We start from the raw sequence: 19,531 nt of genomic DNA on the forward strand, positions 1-19,531 counted from the left end.
TAATTTTATTGAAACTTTTAGTTACATCTACTAAAAGAAACTCTAGTAACACAGTGGTGAATCAGGCCCTTGATATTTTAAATAAAAACAAACAAAACACTACTAACATCATATGGAGGAAGAGAAGAGCTTGGTGGTGATGGAGATATCATTATACACACCGGGGGGCAAACAGTGTCAGTCACTAGATTTTAATGTACCTATGTAATTTGATATACATCTGCTCCCTTCTTTCTCAGGAAAGAGCCAATTGTCTGCTGGCACTAAGCATTTGTCTTCTGACATAGTTTAGTGGTTTAAGCCAGAGCAACTACTCTTCATTTCTTCCTTTTCAGCTTCAGTCACTAATCAGCATGCTAACCTATCCCATAAATGAGTGGCAGACTGTTTGGGCTGGAATTAGACAGGTATCTGCAGTACCACCCACTGCACATTCTTTAGTTTTTATTAGCTCCACCACCCCCCACAATCTGGGTCTTTAACAGCTCTAACAATTTAGGCACAAAAAGAGCGACAGATTCTGTGCTATAAGTGGGATGTCCAATGAAATTAGTGAATTACCACCAATGAGGCTGTCTTGATAACCTCCGTTTTTCAGCCTGGATAGGTTTTGTTTGAACGGCATGGGTGTGTTCATTTGATATGGAACCTCCATTAAGATTTGAGTTTCAGAGCCTGCTTGCTGCCTCATTTAGCAGCAGACAGATTCAGAAATACTTCCCACACACACCAGCAGCCCAACTGGAGCATCCTTAATATATACAGTATCACAAAAAGGCTTGGAATTGCAAGCAGATTTTAAGGCAGTATTTAAAGTCACTGAGAAAGTGGTTTGGTGGCTTGAGAAGAGAGGGAACAAAGTTTCTACTGCTGCAAATTAAAGTAGAATGGACAGAGTGAGAGTCTGAGCAGGCATTCCCTGGCTATGGAGTTGTGGGGAGAGAAGGGGGGGAAGAACTGGAGGAACAGAGTAAGAAGACGAAGGATGGGGGTGAGCAGGAATGGAGGAAAATGTTGCTGCTGGATTTAATTTTTCTGTTAAGTATTGAACAACTTCAGGGTTGGAAACTTGATTGGAAATTGTTCTGCATTCATAAATCTAAGAGGTATTGAGGCAAGCTGCTGTATTGCCTCTAAAGGGGAAGGAAATACACAATCTTCCAAGCCTCCCCTTCAAAAATCAGACTGCTCCCGTAATGAGTAAGAGCTGTTTTATGGAAGGGAAAGTTTTATAGGCATTTTTTGAGCAGCAGCACGGGCAATGCGGTGCATGGTAGCAAGGGCCCTAAGGTAAAAGGGGATGAAAATGAATGACTTAATTATAGCCCAAGATTGATCCAAGGTTTACTCTGGCACAGAATCTCCGTGGTTACAGTTACACACAGGGGGTAAGTGGCAGCAACCAGCCCTTCATCCAGTGGCCTGAAAGTTGCTGTGAACGGCAGCCACCAAGAGGAACTATTGAGTAGGGAAACACGCTACCACCACAGCTTCCAGCAAGGTTCCTGTGGATCGGATTAAAACTGCCTTCCTCTGGCAGCACCTCTGAGGGAGGGTGGTGGTGGAAGCCCTGCATACCTCAAAGAATGGAGTATTCCTCTTCTTCTTACTGCACAACAGCTCTGGCTGGTGATTCACCTCTCATTGATCCTGGCTTTATACAGGTGTAACAGTTTCTTTTTAAATAAGGCCAAAAGAGGCCATTATGGTCATCCGACCAGCTACATAACACAGATCGTAGAGTGAATGTAATTAATTCCTGCATCTAGTCCAAAACATCTATTTAAGATGTAGCATATATTTTAGAAAGACATTCAGTCTTGATTTAAAGACTTCAAATTGATGGCAAATCCACTAGGGCTTTAAGTAAAGTTATTCCGATGGTTAATTTTACTCACTGTTCTTTTAAAAAAAAAAATCCTTCATATTTCTAGTCTGAATTTGTCTAGCTTCAAATTCCTGCCACTAGGTCTTATAAAGCCTTTGTTTGCTACATTAGAGTGGTCTACTATCCAAAATCTTCCCATAGAGGTACTTAGATCATGACTGATGACACTTATTTTCTTAAATCAATTGAGTCACTGCCAGTGTGGGAGGAGAATTGGGTATCTGGCCCCATATCTTGTGTGCGTCAGCATGTATGAATCCAGACCAACCACTGAGGGGTTTGTGGGGAATACAGACACTCCCATCCCATATTTCTTTGAAGTGTGCTATGTATCTTAAATGTAGTGTTCAGCATATCAAGCCTTTCATTAAGCATGTTTATGCCTCAAATGCTCACTTGAGAGAAAACTGTTCTGTTTTCAGAATTCCCAGCTGGAGAAATCATAAAAATGTTCCTGAACCAGTGAGCTTTGACCCATGTCCTAGTCAAAAAGCAAACAAGCAACTCTGTTGCCATCAACACTGGCTTAAAAAATTGCACGTAATATAGAATCCTCCAACAGCTGTGAAATGAACTCCAGGTTGTTTGCACCTGAAGAGACATCACTCTGCTTTCTATATTTCGTGGGTATAATTGCCTTTTCCACCCATTCTGCTGTTGTAAAATTGGCATTTCCACCCACCCCTTCTCATAAGAGACAGAAAGCGAGAGAAGCAAAAGGAGCATGAAACTCCCCATGCTTATACCCTGTCCCCCAAATATCACTAGAAAGAAGTCACAACTGGGCTCAGAGATGTGTGAAGAAAAACGATAGGCTGAAATTCTGAATGCTAAAATCTTCAGAAATCTCTCCTATAATTCCTGTGTTGTAAAGGGTCATGTGCTAAATATAAACCTTTCCAGGCAACCCAAGAAGAGAAACAGTCAGAGAGCTTGTAGTTAGAAAAAGCTGTGATCTGATTACAAAGTGCTGTGTATCATAAATTAAACCGTCATTGTTTTTAACACTCAAACTGCTTTGAATTGAGGTAGGTGGCTTTAGATAACATTTCATCTTCCACTGTTGGCAGGGAGGGGGGGAAATAGCCCTCTTTATTTCATTTGGAATGTGTAACAAAATTGGCATCCAGAGGAATCTGCTCTCAAGTGAAGAGATTCTCTCCTCATTTAGAGCTGCAGCTGATCTGAATGTACACTGAGCATGGATGAAGTTGATCAATAGGCTGTCAGTTTGAAATCCATTGTTGTTTCTCCTCAGCTCTATCTATGGTGACAACTGACTTGCTAACAGGTAATGTTATTTATACTGCTTTTACCGCATCTGTACAATGAAATATCACTTTGGAAGGGAATTCATTTTGGTTTAAAGGCACAGACATTCCTCACCTTTAAACAGTAGGCTACCCATTTTGCCTTTCAATGTGTTAATAGCACTTTAAAATGTAATGATCTAGTTAATGTTGAATACCAGAGGAAATCCTATTGACAGAATTTTGAGAGCCACATTAAGACTAAATAGGACTCAAATGGTTATACTTCAGGAATTATTAATTTGTACATTTTAAAAGCTCTCGTATGTTTTAATATATTCTCATATGTTTTAGAAACATGCCTGAAAGGTCCTAGTATTAAATCAAGACACCTAGATTTTTTTTATTACTATTTTTTAAACCAGTTCAGGAATGAATTTGGATTGCTCTGTCAGGAAACCATCTGCCTTTCCCCACAGGATAATGTGTCTCTGAAAAACAGCAACTGTCTCTGCCCTTGTTCTTTTACTGTAATAAAAAAAATTAAACTAAACATAGTGATAACACCACGTGTATTTATTTAAGTCACTACAGCTAATTTGTTTCCAGGAAGCACTTTTTGGAAAGCCACCAGAATTACAGTTTGGGATTTGAGAAACCTGCAGCCTGTGAAAGAAGCAATAACTCCTACATGTAGTTCTTGGTTGCTCAAATGTTAGGGTTTACAAAAGAAGATAGCAATTAATTTATGATAAATAGATCTGAAGAGGCTTACCTCTTGAAACACTACTATATTCTACCCTTCCAGGAAATGAATGTTGAGCCAGACAGATATACATCCATAGTCTCATGTTTATTGTATTGAGCAGGAACATAACTTCCTAATCTCCATTAATGTGCAAAAAAGCAAAGAGGAAATATTTATCTCAAACACTCTCACTTAAACCATAGCAGAGCATTGAGTTTTAAGCTTTTGCAGTTTTTTAATGGACCACTTTTTGCAAAGGGCGAAATTTAAATTCTGCATGAACTATAGATTAACATGGCTATTCTAATAGGAAAGGTTTGATTTTGTTGGACTGAAAAAAGGCACAATTCTCTAATGCTCTGGAGCTTGCTTATCCTGTGATACGTGAACATTTCCAAATATTAATTACTGTCTAAAAAGATTCTTTACCTAATCTTTAAAAAGGATTTTTTTTTAAGGCAAGAGGATTAATTTTGATCCACATTTCCCTGTGAAAGAGGAGATCATTTTATTAAAGCATTTTGGGATTCCAGAATTATTTCTGTTCTTGTAATGTGAATGCTGAATGTTCCCCTCCCCCCCCAACTGAACCTTCTGTTGATTGATGGCAAGGGACCCCTTGAAGTGCAGGTGGATTCTTCCATCTCTGATATAAGCTATTTTGTTTGTGAATTTAATCCATGAACAATCGTTATGCTAACAGTCTACATTAGAAGGACCATTCAATATACAGAATTTATAAGACTCTTGTAAGTAAAGTTGAGGTGCATTCTGATTTGTAGGTATACGTTCTTGGACTATAGGCATATAGTCATATCTAAATGGGCAGTACAATTGTCACTTGTCCTCCTTGCTGAGACTATAAGGAACACAACTGGATATGGAAATGAAGGACTAACTTGCCCCCTCTGATAGTTGTATTGTGGTAGTGCCTAGCTGTCTCAGCCAGCATTGAGCTCTGTTTGTGCTAGGTGCTGTCCCTGCCCCCCAAAGCTTACAATCTATATTGGCAAGATAGACAAGTGGCAGGAGCAATGAAGTACGGATGGGGAGCAGAGGCGTGGCAAGATTGTGACTTGCCCATAATGACTCGGGGCATCTGTGGTAGAGCAGGATATTGAATCAGATTCAGCTCTATTGACTTGAACCCAGAATTTTGGGTAGTACTTTAATTACAGGTTCATCCTTCCTCTTGCAAGGGCTTCAGTTTCCATGTCTGCCAATCTAGTACTTTTCCCCCTCTGTATATAATTTACTAAAGCAATTAAGAAAAACAATTCAAGCATGTTTTTTTAGTTAAAATGGTCTCTGTGCAAAAGCAAATGCAAATTGCTGTCTCCCTGGCTCTCTTCTGTGGCCAGTAGGTAATGCCCTTGCCAGTTCTTGGGAGTGGCTTGCCATCACTTCCTCTGGAAATGTCAGAAAGCGAAGGCCAGCCCTGCCAACCAGCAAGGAATTGCTTCTTCTTTCCAGTCTTTGTCTTCGTCTTCTGCTTGGTGTTCGAGGTTGTGTCTCTTACAGTAACAAATATTGGCCCTTGTCAGGTGACAAGTGCATGTTGCCTTTAGAGCTCTGACCCAGATTATGTGAGTGGGACCAAGACACAAAGTTTCAGGTCCATGGGAACATGCTAGTTGATGGGCTATGTTATCTAGCATGATAGGTCAGGTCCATGTTTTACTACCAGAAACTTACAGAATATCATGTTGAGGTTCAGTAGGCATTTTCCCCTTTCCAAACCATGGGATGGGAGTAGCTTGGTGTATCTAGCTGCGGTAATTTATTTACAATACTAAGCTCTGCACCGGGCATTGTTATAGCTTTATTAGGTATGTGATTTTTGTCACGGGTATTGGCCAAGACTCCCTTGTGGTGGTTATTGGACGTTTTAGCTTAAAAACATAAATAGGCATAGAGTAGAGAGCGTTTCCCCCCTATTTTACATCTAATTATTCCCCAGCTATCATGAGAAATGTCTGCTTTCCAGTTATCTCTAATATGGAGATAGGCCTCACAGTCAAGCACTTTGAGGTCCATCCAGTGTGAGGTCTGACAACAACATTTTTATTTATTTCCATGAACTGCACTGTATCTACTTGACATAGCTCTACCTTCCTAAGTCTTTATGGAGTGTCTTGAATTGTCACTAGCAATTACTGCAGTAAGGGTTTTGCCGTTTTAATGAAACATAAAGCTAAAGGGTAGTATTTTAAAATTGGAAATACTGATTCAATACTATGGTGACATTTTTAGATTCTGTCATTATCCGTGTATTTGGTATTCATTTATAATTGCCCTAAAAACACAATGGTAGCAGCGTTTAATAGGATAGCTGATAAATTCAGTAACTTTAGCAAGGAGCCCATGAGCCCTTGAAACAAAGTCTTAACAATGTGAAATACGCTATGCAATGGCTATGCAATGTGCAGCCTTCCTCATTTGTCAGATAATTCTAAATACCATGCTGCCTCTTGTCTTACTTGCTATCGTTGAAAGTCTGCCTGTGCCCCAATCCTGCACACATTTAACTTCAGTAGGATTACTTTTGTGCTTAAAGTTAAGCACTTGCTGTAGTGCTTTGCTGGATCAGAGCCTTAGATATACATTTATTAAGTCTTTTTAGCACACTCTGGATTTGGGATGGTCTACAGGTATAGCTCATAAAGGAAAGGTTGGATATTTTTTTAAAATGTCAATTTAGTATGTGTGTGTTTGACACCACTGGAAGGTGAAGCCCTCTTCATAACCACAGCCTGTATTGTACTCATGTTGTGGCTAAGCAGAGTGTGACAGGTTCCCCCCAGGGTGCCACCTGAAACTGGGGTACCACTGAGCCCCCTGACCCATCAGCCTGCGCTCCCTCTGACACTGTACTGCTGTGACAAGCTACAAAGCTTCCCAGCCTGCATACATACAGGTAGGGACACACCCAGCTGCAGTTACAAGCAAGCTCTCTGACCAGTCCCTGCATGGGAAGTTGCTCCCAGCTCCTCAGGCATGTACCCCTTCTGAAGTATAAACCCCAAATAAATAGGCATAGAGCAGAGATAGCTGGGGGAATAATTAGATGTAAAATTATCATGAGAAATGTCTGCTTTTCAGTTATCCCTAATATGAAGACTAGAGAACTGTACAGCGTAAGCTCATAAAATTTGCCCCCTTCCTCAGTGTGGAGAGGAATATGCAACAGTCTTTTGCCCCTGAGTTATGATTCCCATACACTGGTTTACATACAGCAAAAACAAGTTTATTAACTACAAAATATAGGTTTTAGGTGAGTATTATTGATAGCAAACAGTTCAAAGCAGATTATCTAGCAAATAAACAAAAAACCCCTCAAACTAAACTTAATATACTAAATAGATAGGGTGATAATCTGCTGTTCGTATCCAAAGAGATAATACAAGCAGGCTGCAGATTCTTGAAGGGCAAGCTGCACTTTCTTTACAACTTGGAACCCCCAGGTGTTCAGTCACAGGCTAAAAATGCCTTTAGTCTGGGTCCAGCACTTCCCTCAGTTCAGTCTTTGTTCCTCAGGTGTTTCCAGGAGGAGTCTTGTATTGGGAACAAAGAACCCCTGATGATGTCACTCCCTGCCTTACATAGCTTTTGCATATGGTGGGAACTCTTTGTTCCAAAAGCTGGGTTCCCAGAGAGGTCTGTAGAAGAACACTGACATCCCAAAATGGAGTCTAGAGACATGTGGTCTCATCACATGTTGTAGTCTTATAGCAGCCATCACTCACAGGCTATTTGGAGCATTCACAGGAAGGCTCACCAGGTGAGAGATAAGCTTCTCCTAAGGCCTATTGTTTTTCCCTAATGGCCCTTCCCCACTCACTCACTGTCTAGAATGAAAACATCTTGTCTAGTGGGCATTACCCAGGAGTAACTACATTTGAAATACAGATACACAATATTAATAACTTCAGATACAAAAATGATACATGCATATAAATAGGATAATCATATTCAGCAAATCATAACCTTTCCAATGACCTCTCACATGAGTTGCATAAAATACATGGTGATTATGTCACAGTGATATTATATGATTGTGAAGAATAGGGGGTGCAGTGTCACAAAACCACTAGAAGGTGAAGCCCTCTTCATAGCCATAGCCTGTGTTGTACTCATGTTGTGGCTAAGCACAGTTCCCACTCTTCCCCCTAGTAGCATGCCTCAACACTGACCAACTGGAGACATCCCAGAGCGAGGGTTTGAGGAGTTGGCTGATGTGATTGCAGAGCCATTGACCATTATCTTTGAAAATTTGTGGTGATCAGCGGAGGTCCCGTATGATTGGAAAAAGGCAAATATAGTGCCCATATTTTAAAAAGAGGAGAGAGAGAACCAGGAGAGCTACAGACCAGTCAGCCTCACTTCAGTCCCCGGCAAAATCATGGAGCAGGTCCTCAAGGAATCCATTTTGAAGCACTTGGAGGAGAGGAAGGTGATCAGGAACAGTCAACATGGATTCACCAGGGGCAAGTCATGCCTGACCAACCTGATTGCCTTCTATGATGAGATAACTGGCTCTGTGGATATGGGGAAAGTGGTGGATGTGATATATCTTGACTTTAGCAAAGCTTTTGGTACGATCTCCCACAGTATTCTTGTCAGCAAATTAAAGTAGTATGGATTGGATTAGTGGACTATAAGGTGGATAGAAAGCTGGCTAGATTGTCGGGCTCAACAGGTAGTGATCAACAGCTTGATGTCTAGTTGGCAGCTGGTATCAAGCGGCGTGCCCCAGTGGTCGGTTCTGGGGCTGGTTTTGTTCAACATCTTTATTAATTATCTGGATGATGGGATGAATTGCACCCTCAGCAAGTTCGCAAATGACGCTAAACTGGGGGGAGAGGTAAATAATCTGGAGGGTAAGGATAGGGTCCAGAGTGACCTAGATAAATTGGAGGATTGGGCCAAAAGAAATCTGATGAGGTTCAACAAAAAGTGCAGAGTCCTGCACTTAGGAAGGAAGAATCCCATGCACTTCTACAGGCTGGGGACCAACTGGCTAAGCATCAGTTCTGCAGAAAAGGACCTAGGGATTACAGTGGATGAGAAGCGGGATATGAGTCAGCAGTGTGCCCTTGTTGCCAAGAAGGCCAACGGCATATTGGGCTGTATTAGTAGGAGCATTGCCAGCAGATCGAGGGAAATGATTATTCCCCTCTATTCGGCACTGGTGAGGCCACACCTGGAATATTGTGTCCAGTTTTGCCCTCTCCCCTCCCTCCATTACAGAAGGGATGTGGACAAATTGGAGAGAGTCCAGCGGAGGGCAGCAAAAATGATTAGGGGCTGGGGCACATGACTTACAAGGAGAGGCTGAGGGAACTGCGGTTATTTAGTCTGCAGAAGAGAAGGGTGAAGGGGGGGATTTGATAGCAGCCTTCCACTACCTGAAGGGGGATTCCAAAGAGGATGGAGCTAGGCTATTCTCAGTGGTGGCAGATGACAGAACGAGGAGTAATGGTCTCAAGTTGCAGTGGGGGAGGTCTAGGTTGGATATTAGGAAACACTGTTTCACTAGGAGGGTGGTGAAGCACTGGAATGGGTTACCTAGGGATGGAGAGTCCACTACCTCCTTAGAGGTTTTTAAGGCCTGGTTTGACAAAGCCCTGGCTGGGATGATTTAGTTGGTGTTGGCCCTGCTTTGAGCAGGGGGTTGGACTAGATGACCTCCTCAGGTTTCTTCCAACCCTGATACTCTATGTGGCTAGCTCACAGGGGCAAGAGATTCAGTAAACAGAGGCCAGCTGCCAAAAGGCCACTTTGGGGCTGCAGCTCTGTCTCTGCCATAATTGAAGGGTCAGTTGTCAGAAAAGCACGCTGGGAAAAGTCAGGCGACTGAGGAATTGTGGTAGTGGTTGTAAGCAGCTATAAAGAAAGGTGTTTTAAAAGAGAGTTCGTGGGTCCTTTTTTTGTGGGCAGGGGATCTAGATGTAAGACATAATCAGCTTCTCAAGGTCGGAGAACAGTGTTTGAATAGCTCTTCTTTTGTTACTGTTCTGTTTCCAGAGTACATTAAAAACTGAGGGGCAGTTCTGACAACTGCTGCTTCCTGTGCTTCGTCTATCTCCACTATGTCATAGAAGATATTTTAATCTAAATCTGAGTTCTCTGTGATTGCCCAAGTGCTTGACAGTGTTTCTTTATGAACTCTGTGTGTGTCTGTGTGACAGGGAGAGACGATGCAATAGGGTGCAGTCTCCGCTCACAACGTATAGGCCACTGACCTCTTAATGCCATTTCTCCATACACATGGATCAACAAAATTACTTGATTCCGAGTGGCCTTGACATTTGTTGTTCCCTTAATCTGTCTCCATGAGAGAGTGTGTGTACGCTGTTTGTGTACATACGTGTCCCCTGTAGCGCACAACACACACTTTTATAGCTGCTTCTGCAACAGCATGCTCCCCATTTAAAGGTGCAGAACAGAGAAAACAGGACAAAAGATACTATTGACATACATCTCATCCAGTAATTCAGAGTTCTCCACTTTCAAAACATATCTCTGATGACTTTAATCACACACAGTTTTACATTTAAAAAAAAAAATCCAAAATAACACATGAGGAGTAAATAGGGAGCTAAGACAGGACTACCTGAAGGAAAGGGTAACACATACCTGCCTTCCCTGGTAAATTATTCCATGTAACAAAAGGGTGGGTGTCACGGCTTGTCAACCTGGTGCCTTAGTCCACACAAGCAGGGGAGTAAGCTCTACTGTGTACTCCTGTGTCCTGCACTAACTGGCCACCATGCACTAAAAGTGCACTGGTGCATGACAACATAGTATTGCGTGAAACAGGATTATATGAATGAGCACTGGGGAACTTTGAGTGCACCAGGGTCCACACATGCCAGTTAGTATGCGATATGCTTGTGCACATTAGAATTTATCTCATGCAGGCTAAGACACCTGGTAGACAAGCCCTAGGATTCACCTAGAATTTCTTCTGAAGATAGATAGGATTTTAAAAGGTGTGATGAAACAATAGGAATAAGGATACTAGGTTAAACCAAAACTGTAAGACATGTTGGGCTAGATCAGTCTCCTGTCCTTAACATTTCATAAGTACTTAAAGTAACTTCTTATGCAACGAATACAAGGGTCAGACTATCCCCAAGAAGAAACAAAGTAACCTTGAGCTTTGAAAAAACTTGGTATCCAGCAGGATGAGTCCTGAATGTTATCACTGCAGTTTTAAGTGACTTTATTGGTCATACAGTACTTTCCAGAAGTGGAAATGGGAGAGCTTAAGAAATAGGAACTGCTGTACTTTCTAATATTAATTTGCTCTTGCATATCACCTTTCTTCTTCTAAGGCTCTCAATGTGCTTGATAGTCCTTAATCAAAAATAAATTTTGCCAGTGTCTGTAGAAGGCACCACCAAGTTCTAGATAATTAAATATGTATAATGCAGACCTCATTTAAAATTAGAACATCAAAACCCAGGATGTCTATTCTGAATAAAGGAGTCTAAAATCATGATAAAAAGCACAAGGAGACAGCCCCTTTTATAAGGCTGATCTGTTCTGTTCCAGTTTAGATGGGTACAGTGGGACTCCCCTGAAGTAGGTGGTATTCAAAGTTACCAAGACCAATTTTGTGCAATAAGGTACAAGTCAGTGTGAGTAAAGGAATCAGTATCTGACCCTCAGGCTGACAACACCCCCAGCCCTACCTCTCCAGGTGGCTGAAGTTAGTTGTCCAAGTATGAATTTTGGAACCTAAGTAGATATAGACCAATGCCTTTGAAGCACCTGTGGCTCCTGTTGATTTTGATGGGACTTGAGGTTGCTCAGTGCCTTGAAAGAGAGATCTGCCTTTCAAGTGTCTAAATATAGATTTTTGGAGTCTAACTTCTTGAGGTTTGGAAAGTTTGGCGTGTGAATTTAGAATGAGCAAGAAACTTGGCCAGGAGTATTTTGAAAACAATGAATTTTCTTGGGGTTTGAAGGAGCCCACCACAAAAGGGAATTTTAATAGTTAATGCAAGAAGAGTAGATCTTTAAGTGTGGCCTGCAGGGAAGTGGCAGGATATAGGCTGTAACGCTCTGCTCTGTTTTTCTGAGTGTTTACATAGCTTTAATTAAGAAGAGGAACATTGATGCCTCTAATAAGAGCTCCCTGTAAAGAAGTACACTCAGGAAGCCATTTGAAGCACACAGCAACTTTACTAGCTCTTCCACCTGAAAAAGCAGCTGGAGGTGAGGTGGAACCAGTCATCTGCCTCCCCTAGAGGTCACTGCTACATAAGAGGAAGATGAGGAAGCATGACCTGCGTGAGATCTGCTTGCAAACTGCAGGAGCCACCAGTAGGAAACAAATATCCAGAGGGAAAGGGGAGTCAGGCAGTATGTGGAAGGGAGGAAGAGATATCAGAGAAATACTTGCAGGGGATGTGATAAATGAAGGTGGGGGGGGGAGCTCCCTTTTATGGACACCCAGCCAGCCAGTTCGCTATCAAACCCCTGTTGTTAGCTGTTCGCTACTTGCTTTACCTGTAAAGGGTTAAAAAGTCCATAGGTAAAAGGAAGTGAATGGGCACCTGACCAAAAGAGCCAATGGGAAGGCTAGAACTTTTTAAAATTGGGGAAAAAACTTCCCCTTTGTTTGTCTGCCTGTTGTTCTCCGGAGAGATGGGACAGAGCAGAGACAGGTCTGGAACTATGCTGTAAAAAGCTTTGGGCCAGGTATGGAAAATCATCAGATCATACCTAGAAACTACTCGTTTGAAACCCCAGATATGTAAGTAGATTAGGAAATGTCTAGGAAGAGACTATTAGGTTTATCTCTTTATGGCTTGTGGACTCCTTTCTGCTAACCCCAGGTGCTTTTGTTTTGCTTGTAACCTTTAAGCTGGACCTCAAGAAGCTATTTTGATGCTTAATCCTTTTAATTGTTTGTTTGTTTGTTTTTTGAAACCTAGAAAAAAGCCTAAGTTCCAGATGTATTTTCTTTTTTTGTTTTTTAATAAAATTTACCTTTTTAAAGAATGGAATTGGATTTTTGTGTTCCTAAGAGGTTTGTGCACATGTTGTTTAATTAGCTGGTGGCAACAGCTCATTTCCTTTGTCGTCTTTCTCAGCTCTTCCCGGGGGTGGGGGTGGTGAAAGGGCTTGAGGGTACCCCACAGGAAGGAATTCCCAAGTGCATCTTCCTGGGTTCCAAAAGGGGTTTCTTGACCTTGGGTGGTGGCAGCATCTACCTATCCAAAGTCAGAAAAAAAGCTGTAACCTTGGGAGTTTAATACAAGCCTGGAGTCGCCAGTATTAATTTTTAGAATCCTTGCAGGCCCCTACCTTCTGCACTTGAAGTGCCAGAGTGGGGAATCAGCCTTGGCAGGGAAGGAGACTGAATGGCAGAGTAGCATGTGCAGGGAACTCCTGGGGAAATGAACAAGAGAGACATGTGAGAGGGATTAAATACAAATCAAAAGGAGACCATGTGATCAACCTACTGTAAATTATAGTCACAGATCTCCCAATGACTTGTGGTGTGTGTGTGTGTGTGTGACGGGTTGGATCACAGAAACCACCCGGAGGTTGCCATCTGATGTGCCAAGACTACTTCTGCTCCTGCTTTCCTGCCTTGTCAGTTTAGGACTTCAGTGCCCTTCCTGGTTTGAGCCAGACCCGCTAGCCTGCTGCAAACCCAGACCCAGGTCTGAACCACATCCCCTAACAGCTGTAGGCTTAACTGAAAGCAGCTTACAGAAGTGTTCCTGTGTCCCACACTCAGATGCCCAACTCCCAATGGGGTCCAAACCCTAAATAAATCCGTTTTACCCTGTATAAAGCTTTATACAGGGTAAAACTCCTAAATTGTTCGCCCTCTATAACACTGACAGAGATATTCACAGCTGTTTGCTCCTCCCTTCCCCCAGGTATTAATACATACTCTGGGTTAATTAATAAGTAAAAAGTGATTTTATTAAATACAGGAAGTAGGATTTAAGTGGTTCCAAGTAGTAACAGACAGAACAAAGTGAATTACCAAGCAAAATAAAATAAAACATGCAAGTCTAAGTCTAATACAGTAATAAAACTGAATACAGATAAAATCTCACCCTTGGAGATGTTTCAATAAGTTTCTTTCATAGACCGGACACCTTTCTAGTCTGGGCACAATCCTTTTCCCTGGTACAGCCCTTGTTATAGGGGATTTCTCATGGTGGCTGCCTCTCTTTGTTCTGTTCCACCCACTTATATATCTTTTGCATGAGGTGGGAATCCTTTGTCCCTGTCTGGGTTCCCACCTCTTCTTCTCAATGGAAAAGCACCAGGTTAAAGATGGGTTCCAGTTCAGGTGACATGATCACATGTCACTGTAAGACTTCATTACCCACTTGCCAGCACACAGGTATACAGGAAGACTTACAAGTGAAACAGAGCCATCTACAGACAATTGTCCTGGTTAATGGGAGCCATCAAGATTCCAAACCACCATTAATGGCCCACATTTTGCATAATTACAGTAGGCCCTCAGAGTTATATTTTATATTTCTAGCTTCAGATACAAGAGTGATACATTTATACAAATAGGATGACCACACTCAGTAGATTATAAACTTTATAATCATACCTTACAAGAGACCTTTTGCAAGAAGCATATTCCAGTTACATTATAGTCACTCTCATTAGCATATTTTTATAAAATCATATAGAGTGCGTCACAGTGTGGTCTCGAATAGAGCTGGGTGAAATTTTGACAAACTTTTTTTTGGCAAAAAATGCAGGTTCACTGACATCAGAATGTTTTACATAGTCGTGTTGATTTCACCAAATTGTTTTGGCCAAAAAGAAATCCTGAAAAATCAAAACATTTTGTTTTGACACTTACAAAATGTTTTGATTCTACGTGAGTTTCAATTTGAAATTCCCTTTAAGTTTACTTTAAAAAAATTGCTCTAAATCAAAATGAAATTGTTTCATTTGACACACAACACATTTTTTATTTTATTTTTTTTCACAATTGCCAGTGAACTGAAAAAGCCGTTATTTGTCTGTGTCTCATCTTGAACGCTCTGTTCTATCTAGGCTCTTTTACCAGGATGGTGGTAGCTGAACCACTAACTGGTAGGTCACCGACTCTGTGCCTCAGCTTCTCTCTGTTTAAATACTTTCCATCTTAACAAGATGCTAGAAATATTGATTTGTAAAGTGTTTTTAAGACACAGAAACATTTATAGACCTGCTAAGTCTTGCCAAAACATTTATGTAGATGAGTTGAACAAACTTTGCAACAAAAGATACCTTGTTTTGCATCAGTCAGAGATAAATCATATTAGACACTTCTGATAACTGGGATAAGTGGAATAAACCAGCACCGCTCAATTCATTTACATTCACTCCGCTCTGGGGCTCGGGTAAATTGTTAGTGAGAATATAATTTCTGTATGTTCACAGGCTAACTCTCTCAAAACCAATTTCTTTAGCTGATATGGGATGTTACACTACAGCCGAACAACTTTGTTGTGGGGGAGTTGCAAACTGGTAAAGCAGAACAGACCTAAAGGAATGTGACAGGGGACTGTGACATAGCTGTGTTATTAGAACATTATGTGAGATGAAGAACTAATGGGAAGAGCTTTTAAGAATTCCAGCAAGGTAACTATTGCAACATATGCTCACAGACTTTTAAAATGTTGTATATGTACAATTTCATGATGACTAGACCTGTATAAATGATTAAAATCCAATCAAACCCATTCAAAAACCCTTAGGTGTTGTACACTAAAATCCAATCTCATCGCTTTAAGTGGCAACTTTCTTTTAAAAACAACCTTCAAATGGTGGTGGGGGGGTGTTTTTGGTTTTGTTTTTTGTTCAGTTAGTAAATGAGAAATTATTATTCCCTTAAGGATCACAGAATCCTTATAATGGCAGTTATTCTGGAGGGAACGGCAGCAAACAACCTGCTGTTTATAAATAATGGCTATAAGACAATTAACGCTCATTTAACTTCCACATTAATGACTTGGTACTCTTAAAGCTGACATGACCTAGCTGCTTGAAATGTAACCATACTGTCCCCTTTTAAATTCAGAACCTCAAGAAAGCCTGGTATGAATTACAGTACATACTCTAAGGACCATAAAAAAATAAAGATGGTGACCTCTGGAGATCTCACAGTACCCAAAAGGAAATAATCTTGCCTTTTTTAAAAGTTTATTTCGTTTGTGTAATATCAAATGATTGGATTTATTGAATAGAAAAATATCAGAATAGTTAAGACAGCATTATGAGAAGACTGGCCAATGTTTACAAAAATGGAATATCAGGCCTTTTAATACTATGTCTGTTTTAGAAACGTCCAAGGTGTTGCTATACTTAAGACTTAGTGGGCCGGATTCTCATTTACTCGAAGACCAATTTACACTGTTGTGGCAGTGAAGAGTAGACTTAAAGTAAATGTACATGCAACGGGATAGACTCTACACTGCCAGAATAGTGTAAATGAGAATCAGACTTACAGGGTGACTTTCAAAGGCACAAATAACAGGTGCCAAATTCCTGTTGGAAAATAGTAGTGAATCTACTGTTTTCTTAAATCTTTATTTTTGATGCACATAAGTGTACCTGGAACACACAACAAATAGCAACATACACAAAGTATAAAATTAAATCTACATGCAAGAGGAGATAACATGCAGTTGGTCACAATTTATTAAAAATAAATAAAAGTTATTAGTAAATATTTGAATAAATGAGAGTAATAAACTTTATAAAGAATGTTTGGCATATAGTTAAGATGCACATTTTCAATGATATAATACAATAAATTGGGCATATTCAAGTTACATTTAATGTGATCCAATGAATATCATCACCAAACTGCCACTTCAGCTCAGTCATTGTATCTTGAATCCTGAATTTCTGGTGTACGATTAAAGTTCCATTTGTGCAACAAATATCTCTTGGTAGAAGAAAAATTTTGGACAACCACTTTTAAAATCTCTATGTAGTGGCTGATATTAAATAATGGTCATACAGGAGGATGAATTGGACATTTCTGAGCAAATCAAAATTGTGCATCAAATAAATGAGGTATAATACAGTCTACACCAGTTTTGGGGCTTGATAAAATGAGTTTAAATTCCCCCTGTATTGATGACGTGTGCATACATGTCATGTGATCTTAGTCTTCCCAATGTCTCCTGAGTCCATCGTATGCTGTGAAATACCTTTTTATAATGATTGAGCTTTAGCTTCCTTTCCTGTTAGTTTTATTATGGTGTTGGCTAATACAGCCCCTCCCGCAAAAAGACCTTTTTTGCTCCAGTATGGTTTCACTGCACTGCGCAGTGTGAAAGAGGGGGTCTGGATGAGGTGAGTCATGCATGTTGTACGTGCTCCCTGAGTGGTGTAGAACCCCTGAATAAACCCCTTATTGTTATATGCACATATTATATGCATATAAAAGGCAGGCCAGGGATAGTCTGGGCTGGAGAAGAGATCAATGTTGGGGCTGGAGGATTTGCTATTTATGAGGCGTGTCCTGTTCCCACTGCTCGGAAGGGAGGCTGCCTGAGGACGTGCATTTGGTCAAAGTGGTTTCTGTGAAGTAGTACTGCATATGATTTGGAACCTGGGATTTTCAACTTCACACAGATTTCCCTGTGGTGACTTAGGCTGAAGATCTGGACTAGTCCCTTAATTCATAGCATCTTCCCACTCTTTAGGGTTAAATTGTACTTCTAGTTCATTTTCATCATCCATTTTAAGTTTGTTTTATCTGGATAAACCCAGCCAACTAGTAATAAATAAGTCTTGTCTGTTGCATGTGCCATTCCTGAAATAGAAACAAGCGAGTTCCGACATGTAGGCACTAAGATGAGCTATCAGCAAGCTGCTGATAAAATAGCTCTTGGTGTGGTGATAATCCAACTATATCTTTTTACTATTGAAAGGAGGATCAAATGTTCATCTACACATAAATACAATCAATTTAATGTCAAAACTCTAACTTCCCAAAAGAATGAATATCCATAGATTTGTAGCTTTTCATTCCCCAAAACCCAGGAATAACTATATGAGCACCAATGTGATGGTACCTAAATGTATACCAAATTCTAAATTGCCGTGTATTTCAATTCTGGGTTCCTTGCCTCTTGGATATGATCAGTATGCTTGAGACTTTCTGAGTATTTCTCCCTTTTTTGCATTGCTTGCTGTTAAACCATATCAGAATTAAGGGGCCCACAGCATACATGCACCTTCTATTGGAATTGCACTGAAGTCCATGGGAGTAGCACGTAAAGGGCCTGAGCCACTGCTCTTTGAAGTCTGTTGAGATTCCTTCTACTAAATCCAAATGGCATCGGATCAGGACTATTCAGCAATCCTATGATCAGGCATCAGAAGTTCTTGACTCCCAGTTTTGTGCTCTTAGCATTAAAGAATGCTGTTGTATAGCTAACGATATCTACTGTCATAATCCAATAAGGTAGCTACTTCACACTGTTAATGCCGTGTTCTATATACTTTGCTTGACTTGTTCTATTCCCTACTTCCATTCTGTAAAATGGTGCTATGGGAAATGCTAGTATGGCTTAGTTGTCCTTAAAATAGTACCTTTTGAACCTAAGCATTTATTATTTAGAGTTGTGGGGATTTTCCAAGCTGTAAGAGTCAGCAGTTTGACAACAATCATAGCCTTTGAAAACAAGCACTTTCCTCCTCATGTTAGCTAGTTCAGATCTTTACTAGCTCTAGAATGGCCAATTTAATATTTGGCTAGCTCTCTGCCTAAGTATAGTACTCTTTAAAGTAAAACCATATCAACTTCTAATTGGAAGCTCTCAGAGTTAGAGGGACCTGCCCCGGTCAACAGCGTTCCCACTCTCCTAAACTCAAAGGTACCCACCTCTGGCACTGGGCCCAGATGGACTTTCACAGATAGCCAATGTCTTATTCACTCAACTCTGAATATGGACTCTACAGGTAAAATCTTAGCCCCACTGAAGTTAATAGGAATTTTGCCATTGACTTTAATGTGGTCAGGATTTTACCCTGGATATCTTTTTCTTTTTCGTTCTGTTGGTGTTAGATGCTATTTCATTTTCACCTATCGTCTCTCCTACCATTGCAACGTTTCAGCTACCAAACCCCTCTCTCCTTGAATCAGACTGGTTCTTGCTCACCTCTCCTCTTTTCACCCATTCTCCAGTTTTATTTCCTCAGTCCCTTCTTCCCCTCCCTCCACATCAGCCCCAATGAGTGCCCCCACCAGCAAAACACTAAAACTATTTTATGGTATAAATAAAATAAAAATATAAACCTATAAAGAGAAAGACAGACTAGCAAGACGTGCCATCTGTGATCTATCCTTCCCACTACCCTTGTAAATTCTTCAGAGTGGGGACAAATTCTTCTTATATGTTTAGAGCATACTTTGCAGTAATACCCTATCAATGTCTGCTTGAGTCTACTTAATCCTCTCCTCTACTTAATCCTGCACAATACTGTACAAAAACCCTAAACCATATTTTCTCAGCAGCTTTGAGATTATTGATTATAAAGGAGCCATATATCCTTTTTGGCGAGGGGTGGGACGGAGAAGGGAGGAATCAAAATGAAGTTTCAGACAAAAATCTTACTAGTAGAAACCTGAACGTAGAGGCA

General features: G+C 40.7%; 1 protein-coding gene across 1 annotated transcript in view; it reads left to right on the top strand.

Moving 5' to 3' along the window:
* Nucleotides 1-2,899: 2,899 nt before the first annotated feature.
* The window catches only part of SHISAL1 (shisa like 1), a 280,550-nt gene continuing 263,918 nt past the window's right edge, over nucleotides 2,900-19,531 (top strand). Inside the window, exon 1 of the mRNA XM_074936639.1 lies at nucleotides 2,900-2,916. The gene's annotated coding sequence lies outside the window, so the exon portion shown is untranslated. The remainder of the gene's footprint in view (nucleotides 2,917-19,531) is intronic.

Source organism: Natator depressus, chromosome 1 (assembly GCF_965152275.1).
Source record: "Natator depressus isolate rNatDep1 chromosome 1, rNatDep2.hap1, whole genome shotgun sequence".
Taxonomy (NCBI): domain Eukaryota; kingdom Metazoa; phylum Chordata; order Testudines; family Cheloniidae; genus Natator; species Natator depressus.